The sequence below is a fragment of the Galeopterus variegatus genome, unplaced genomic scaffold (genome assembly GCF_000696425.1).
Source record: "Galeopterus variegatus unplaced genomic scaffold, G_variegatus-3.0.2 Scaffold1580, whole genome shotgun sequence".
Lineage (NCBI taxonomy): Eukaryota > Metazoa > Chordata > Mammalia > Dermoptera > Cynocephalidae > Galeopterus > Galeopterus variegatus.
The window spans coordinates 77,650-86,450 of record NW_007727691.1 but is presented as its reverse complement, the minus strand read 5'-3'; positions in this window follow the sequence as shown (position 1 = coordinate 86,450).

Sequence of the window (8,801 nt, the reverse complement as noted above, 5' to 3'; positions counted from 1 at the left end):
TAATATTTTTTCAAATATTTCTTCGGTCTGACTCACATGTGTTAGCCTTAGTTTACATAAGGCTCGTATATCTTCATCTGTTATATTAATCTTTTACTATAGATTCTTTTATGTATGTATCATAGTAAACTAAATCTTTAAAATAAATTCCAATATTTGGGTGTACTGTGGGTCCATCTCTATTATATCTATTTTTCTTTTAACTCTATATTTTTCTTTTTATGTTTAATAAGTTTCAATTGATTATTGTACATTGTGGGCAACACATTGTAGAAACTCTGGATAAAGTGGATTTTAATCTTTTTTGAAATCTTGAGTTTTGCTCTAGCAGGTAGTTAAATTACAGGCAGATCACCGTGATCCTGTGGAGCTTTGGTTTTAGGCCTTGTTAGAACAGGTCTAGTTCAGTTTTGCCCTTAGTTCTGGAATGTGGTTCTTACTCCTCAAGTATGGCTTTTCTGGAGTTTCAATGGAAAGTCTGAGGTATTTACTAGTTCCTTCTATCGCCAAATTCTGATTCTCCAGGAGCAGCCAACTGCTGAAATCTCTTCCCAGTTCTTCCAGATTTCTAGCTATTGTTTCTTTCTGGGTTTCTTGGATTTTCATACTGTAAATGGGAATTCAGGAGTCAGCCCCCATGACTCCCTTTTTTCCTGGGATTTCTGCCCTCAATTTCAAGCTCTTAAAGCAGCTCCAAACTTCATACCCTGATTCTTCTACCCAGTGAGACTGCAGCTTTTTGCAAGAGCTCTATCCTGTCCCTTGGCCCCCATCTGCATGCTGAATAGACTATGTAGTTACTTCAGGATAAAAGATGGGTAAATGTGGGCCTCATTCAGTGTATTTCCCTTCTTTCCAGGGTCATATTCTCTCCAATTTCTATCCGTCTTTGTTTCCTTGACAATGCCTTCAAACAGTGTTTTTTTAAGTTATTTTTTCCGTGTTTATATTTGTTTTTAGCAAGAGCTTTAGTTCTGTATAAGCTGCTCTCTCATTACAGGAAGTCCATATTTTAAACATTACTTAAAAATTCTTATTATTATTTACCATCTCATTGGAGTTTGGGGCAGAATGAGAATGCTCATGATTATTCTAAATTTTTCATTAACCCAGTCTTTGTCACGAGACCCTATCCTTGGGTTTTGCACTGACCAAATTCCTTTAATTATACTGTATTAAATTATTTTGTTATTTTTATGAACATAGCATTCATTCATTAAATATTTAGTAAGATCTATGTATCAGGACTTTCCTAGCTGCTGAAAACAGATTATTGGACAAGGCAGATGAGGTCTTGTTTTTGAATTATGAGCTATTGAATCCTTTTATTAAGTTGTGGAAGAAGCACTTAGAAAGGTGTGCAAACTTGGAGAGGTAGGGAGCAGACAGATAAAGAAGGACTCATAGAACTTTATTCTAAGCATAATGGGAAAGACATTAGAGAATTTTCAGAAGATTTTGAACAGGATTTGAGTTACATTGTAAAAATATGACCGTGGCTTCTGGGTGGAGATTAGGTTGTTGGGAGGTAAAGTAGACTTAGACAAAAATTCAGGAGTGCATTGCAGTAGTTAGTAGAAAAATGATAGTTGCTTAGGTTATGGTGGTAGTTGTAGAGATGAAAAAGAGTTAATGGATTCAAAATATAGTTTAGAAGTAAAATTATCAGTACATACTGATGGATTGGATGTAGGGGCGAACGCAAGAAAGAATAAAGGCTGTCCAAATTCTCTTATTACCTCAAAGTATGAATTCTTCTTAAGACCTCTCTTCTAATTCATATTCTCTCTTTCTTGCTCAGTAAGAAAACAATGTAAAGGACCTTTTTCCTGTAACTTTTATATTCTTTTGTGATTAAAGTATATTTTCAAAATATGAACAGTCTTTAAAGCATAGTGTTATACAAAATCCTTTTTAAGTTTCACTTCACCCATGTTTAGTTTTACCAAAGTAGGATGTGAATATAATTGCAGGAAAAATATAGTTCATCTATTTGGAATATCAAAATTTAGAATACTAAAAAACTAAGTCAAAATGGCTACAACTTAGAGTAGAATGCAAAACTACGTGGATATTAAAGGTTAACATATCATTTCAAAAGTATTTTATACTCTTGGCTTTTTCAACCACTTCACTGCCTTTTGAGGCATTTCTGTGGAAAAGTTGAGAAGCACTGACCTATCTGGACCTGCCAATCCAGCCAAACTTGTCTCTGCTTTGTTCCAGGAACATGCTGTATGCATTCTTCTTTTCATGTTATTCATGCCTTTCTCCCTGCCAGTAATGTCCTGTTTTTTGTTACTTGTGTGAATTCTGTTTTTCTTTTAAGGTCCAGCCTATGTTTTAATTGTGTGAAACTTCTAAAGCCTTTCTTTGTTTTTAGTAATCATAATCAGTCTTGTTACTTTTGTAACACTTAATTATTCTGTTTATTTGGTACTTAGATTATGTATCAATTGTCTGGAAATCGTAGATTTTTTTTTTTTTTTTGGCAGCTGGTTAAAACTGGGATCTGAACCCTTGACCATGGTGTTATCAGCACCATGCTCTCCCAAGTGAGCTAAATGGCCAGCCCTAGAAATCATAGATTTTTAAGAGTTGAGAGGGACCTCTGAGATTTAATTCATTAATTTCATTACAGAAATGAGGAAGGCAAGATTCATTTGTCATGTAACTTGTTTGCAGTAAGAAAGGATTAAAAGTTATTTTTGGTCTCCTGGCTCCCAGTTTAGTAATTTCTCCAATCTACTAACTTACTTCCTCATGGGTATTTATTGATTTTGAAAAGTTGTGTCTCTTAGAATTATGTAGTATATGTATCAGTAAATTTTAAAAATTGTCAGTAAATTTTAAAAATATTAACTTTCAAAATTTCATATTTGAGATACTGGTTTTCCAGTGTATGTGCGCAGATTGATTAAAATTCATTATAACTCTTATTTACTCTTCATTTATTCAGAAACTTCCATGTATCAGGCACTATTCTAGGTACTAGGAGTGCAGTAGTAGATAAGACATCCAGGTTTCCACCTTCAAGAAACTTTTATTCCAGTGGTGCAAGACAATCAGTGAGCAAAAGAATAATGTAACCTATGGAGGAAAAATATCAGAACGGTAGTAGCCACTTGGGTGGTAGGAGCTGGGGTTAATGGAGAAGGAGCACAAAAGAACTTTCTGGATGATAACTTTTGTAGGGCTTTGGGTTACACAGATATATGCATTGTACAAACTTGTGAAATGTTACACTTCAGATTTGTGCATTTCATTGTATGTAATGAGGGAAAATCCTGTACAAACAGAATAGATGTAATTCATATGTGAGTTATAAAGAACAACATATTAAATACCCAGGAAACTACCACCTATCCAAAGAACTAGAACATTACTAGTAATTTATACCCACATATCTATGGAATATAAATGCAAAATCGTGAGCAGAATTAAATCTCTGGCTTGCTGGGTTCCCCGTGTAGAAGCAGGGACTGGAGACCAGGAGTTTTGCACTCTTGGTATAACATGGACTAGAGGCAGTTCCTGGTGTTAATTTTACTACCAGCCATAGCTTCCCTCTAAATAGGCTCTCATTGCGGGGGAACTTCCTGCCAAATGCTGCCTCATGCTAAATAGCTTTGGAGAAGCTGCAAGCTTAGAAAGATGAGATGATGCAGTTTTTGGAACACCGAGATGGAGCCAAACATCTCATGCTTTGTGACTGGATCTGCATCTTATCTGATACCTCCTCAGGGCAGAAATTTTAACCTGCTATTGTGCGATCTGGTTCTATATATGGATAGCCAGTTAAGCAACCACAAATTGTTAGACAAGGAGGGGTAACCACAGAGAGACAGAGAGAGAGAGAGAGAGAGAGAGAGAGTGTGTGTGTGTGTGTGTGTGTGTGTGTTTTGGGTGTGGAGAGGTGGGGAATGGTATAGACTATTGCTATACCATCTAGGTTTGTGTAAGTATACTCTATGATGGTCGCACAATGATTAAATCACCTAATGATACGTTTCTCAGAACATATCCCCATTGTTAAGTGATGCATGACTGTATTTGAATAACTAAGGATTAACTCTAATGTTTTCTCTGATAGAATAAGGTCCTTATAGTTGAATATAGAATTGAGTTTTAAGTTGTAATTCACTTAATACTCATTTTTTCTTTCTTTATATATGTACTTAGAACAGTGCTCAGCACATAGTCAATGCTGTATTAGCGTGTTTGCTTTTATTCCCATTCCCTCCCTCCTGCTCATGGTTACTGCTAAGGGGAGAGTTGTCAAATTTCCAGCTCTAGTCATGAACTCTTTCAAATACCAATCTCATGTTTTGTCTGGCAGCCAAACCGCCCAACTACCATTTCTAAATGAAAATGTGTAAAACAGTAGTCCTTATTCTCTTTATCTTTCAATGTCTAGGGGCAATGTCCTTCTCACTTCCTTATTTCTGTTAATGATATTACAGATCTCCCAAGTTTGAAATCTGCGCACTGTCTTTCACTCCCTTGTCTATTCATTTAGTCAACAGGTAGCGTAGAGTCTTACTCTTATCTGAGTGTTACCTTTCATCATCCAACTGTTTCTGTCTACTGCTTAGACTACAGTAGTCCCCCTTCTCATCCATGTTTTCACTTTCTGTTACCTACAGTCAACCATGGCCTGACAATATTAAATGGAAAATTCCAGAAATAAACAATTCACAAGTTTTAAATTGCCCACCATTCAGAGTAACATGAAATCTTGCACTGTCTTTCCTTGTCCTGCCCAGGACATGAATTATCCCTTTGTCCGGCATCTCCATGCTGTATATGCTCCCCGCCCATTAGTCACTTAGTATCTATCTGCATTATCAGATCTACTCTCATGGTATCACAGTGCTTGTTGTGTTTAAGTAACCCTTATTTGATTTCATAATGGTCCCAAAGTGCAAAAGTAATGATGCTGACAATTTGGATATGCTAAAGAGAAGCCGTTAAGTATTTCCTTTAAGTGAAAGGGTGAACACTGTTGACTTAATAAGGAAAGAAAAAAACATTGTATGCTGAGGTTGCTGAGGTGTATAGTAAAAATGAATCTTCTATCCATGAAATTGTGAAAAAGGAAAAAGAAATTCATGCTAGTTTTGCTGTTGTATCTCAGACTGCAAAAGTTATGGACACAGTGTGTGATAAGTACTTAGTTATGGTGTAAAAGGCATTACATTTATGGGTAGAAGACATGAACAGAAACGTATTTTGATCGACTGCAGTCAGGTTCTATACTATCTGAGGTTTTAGGCATCCACTGGGAGTCTTGGAACACATTTCCTGCAGATAAGGGGGGACTACTGTATTGCAGTAACTTTCTGGTTATCCCTTCACCTTCCTAATTCATCATTATCTGTGGGATAAAGTACATTCAAGCCTTCCATTCCTTAATTTTGTCTATGTCAGCTAGGATGGATTTGCTTGCAAGTAACAAGATGTCTGATAATAGGTAGGTGATTCCTGACATCAATTTAGCTGCATAAGATGTCTGGTCTTTTACTGTCTTGGTCTTTACTTCATGGTTGCCACATAGTTTTGAGGTGATTCCCCTACTCTAAATTCATGTTCAGATTCAGGTAGGAAGAAGATAAAGGGGAAAAATCAAAAGAATTATGCTAGCTAAGTCAGCCTCCTTTTAAATATGGTCCTTAAAGAACCACCCAACAACTTTCACTTAAATCTCATTTGCTGAAACTGGTTGACATAGCTATCCATGTATGGGAAAGTACAGTTTTTTATTGGGCACATAGCTGTCTCCAACCAAATTGGAGGGAAGAAGGGGAAAATGCATACTGGATAGGTAGCTAGCAAGCTTGACACAAATATCCATCTGAATATTTAACCCTTTCCTCTACGATATAACTTCTCATATACTTCAGCTCAATAAATTACTAAGCTTTGTACCTTTCTACCTTTGTGCTCATCAGCACAATTCAACTCTCCTGGAATGATCTTCATCCTTCATCCATATAAATCCAATCCAATTTTTTTTTAAGATAAATTTTATTTATTTATTTTTATTTTTTATTGCTGGCTGGTACAGGGGTCCAAACCCATGACCTTGGGGTTATAAGGCTGAGCTCTAACCAACTGAGCTAACTGGCTAGTCAGTTTTAAATTTGACCTTCTCTAATAAAACTCATCAGATTATTCCAGCTTGAAGTATTTTTTCCCCTCCAGACACCAACAAGCAATTGTCAGAGTATAGACTTACCTGAGAAATACTGTGGGTTCAGTTCCATACCACCACAATAAAGTGAATGTTGCAATAAAGCAAATCACAATTTTTTTTGGTTTTCTAGTGCATATAAAAGTTATGTTATACTAGCAGTGGCAGGGTTTGAGAAGATTGACTCCATTTTTTTTTTGGTTCCATACCACCACAATAAAGTGAATGTTGCAATAAAGCAAATCACAATTTTTTTTGGTTTCCTAGTGCATATAAAAGTTATGTTATACTAGCAGTGGCAGGGTTTGAGAAGATTGACTCCATTTTTTTTTTGTTTTTTTTTGTCTATTTGGGTGGATTGAGTCAGAGGATTGACTCCAATTTTGAAAGAAGTTCTACTGTGGATAACATGTTGTCAAACAGCATCATGTGCTACAGAGAAATCTTTCATGAAAGGAAGAGTCAATCAATGCAGCAAACTTAACTTTTGTCTTATTTTAAGACATTGCCACAGCCACCCCAACCTTTAGCAACCACTTACTTGATCAGTCAGGAGCCATTAATATTGAGGAAAGACCCTCCACCAGCAATAAGTGTGCAATAGCATTATGTCTAGAAAAAAGTACATAATTTAAAAATGCTTTTATTGCTAAAAGATGCTAATAATCATCTGAGCCTTTGGCCAGTCCTTACCTTTTTGCTGATAGAGGGTTTCAAACTGCTTTCAAACTCCTCTTAATATTGATATTTTGACTTCTTCCTATGAATCACAAATATTCTCAATGGCATCTAGAATGGTGAATCCTTTCCAGAAGGTTTTTAATTTACTTTGCCAAGATCCATCAAAAGAATCACTATGGCAGCAGCCATAGCCTTACGAAATGGTTCTTAAATAATAAGACTTGAAATTCCAATGACTCCTTGATCTGCAGAATGGATGTTATGTTAGCAGGCATGAAAACAACATTAATCAAACTCCTCTTAATATTGATATTTTGACTTCTTCCTATGAATCACAAATATTCTCAATGGCATCTAGAATGGTGAATCCTTTCCAGAAGGTTTTTAATTTACTTTGCCAAGATCCATCAAAAGAATCACTATGGCAGCAGACATAGCCTTACGAAATGGTTCTTAAATAATAAGACTTGAAATTCCGATGACTCCTTGATCTGCAGAATGGATGTTATGTTAGCAGGCATGAAAACAACATTAACCTACTTGTACATCTCCATCAAAGCTCTTGAGTGACTAGGTGTGTTGTCAATGAGCAGTCGTATTTTGTAAGAAATTTTTTTCTGAGCAGTCATCTTCACAGTAGGCTTAAAGTATTCAGTTAACCATGCTGTAAACAGATGTGCTGTCATCCAGGCTTTGTTATCCAATTTATAGAGCACAGGCAGAGTAGATTTGGCAGAATTATTAAGGCCCTAGGATTTTCAGAATGGTAAGTGAACATTGGCTTCAACTTAGTCACCAGCATTGTCTTCTAATATAAGGCTGTTTTCTTTACATTGAAAACCTGTTATTTAGTGCAGCCATCTTCATCAGTTATCTCAGCTAAATCTTCTGGATAACTTGCTGCAGCTCTTCCATCAGCATTTTCTGCCTTTACTTTGCACTTCTATGTTATGGAGATGGCTTCTTTCCTTAAACCTCACGAACCAACTGCTGCTTGCTTCAGACTTCTGGCAGCTTCCTCACATATCTCAGCCTTCATAGAATTGAAGAGAGGGCATTGCTCTGGATTAGGTTTTGGCTTGAGGGAATGTTGTGACTGGTTTGATCTTCTATCCAGACCACTAAAACTTTCTTCATATCAGGAATAAGGCTGTTTTGCTTTTTTATCATTCGTGTGTTTGCTGTTTTAATTTTTTTCAAGAAGTTTCCTTTGCATTTACAACTTGGCCAACTGATTGGTGCAAGAGGCCTAGCTTTTGACCTATCAGGGCTTTCAACTTGTCTTCCTCACTAAGCTTAAATGTTTCTAGCTTCTGATTTAAAGTAAGAGGTGTGTGACTCTTCCTTTCACTTGAACACTTAGAGGCCATTGTAGGATTATTGACTGGCCTAATTTCAATATTGTGTCTTAAGGAATAGGGAGGCCCAAGGAGAGGGAGAGAGATGGGGAACAGCCTGTCAGTGGAGCCGTCAGAACATACACAACATCTATCAAGTTCGCCATTCTATACGGGCACAGTTCATGTCTCCCCAAAACAATTAGAATAGTAACATCAAAGAGCACTGATCACAGATCATTATAACAGATATAGTAATAATGAAAAAGTTTGAAATACTATGGAGAATTACCAAAATGTGACACAAAGTGAGCACATGCTGTTAGAGAAATGGTACTGATAGACTCGCTCGATGCAGAGTTGCCACAAAATTTCAATTTAATAAAAACACAACATCTGTGAAACGTGATGAAATGGTATATTCCTGTAATTCATGTTCCTTGTGAGATTTCTTCTGTTGTCTGTAACTGATTTTAATGTTTGTTTTGTTAGTGTTACATGTTTATATCATGGTTCCTCAGTTTGTTAACTGGAGTTCTATGTCTTGTCCAAAGGAAGTTTTTTTTTTTTTTTTTTTTTTTTTCCGTGTC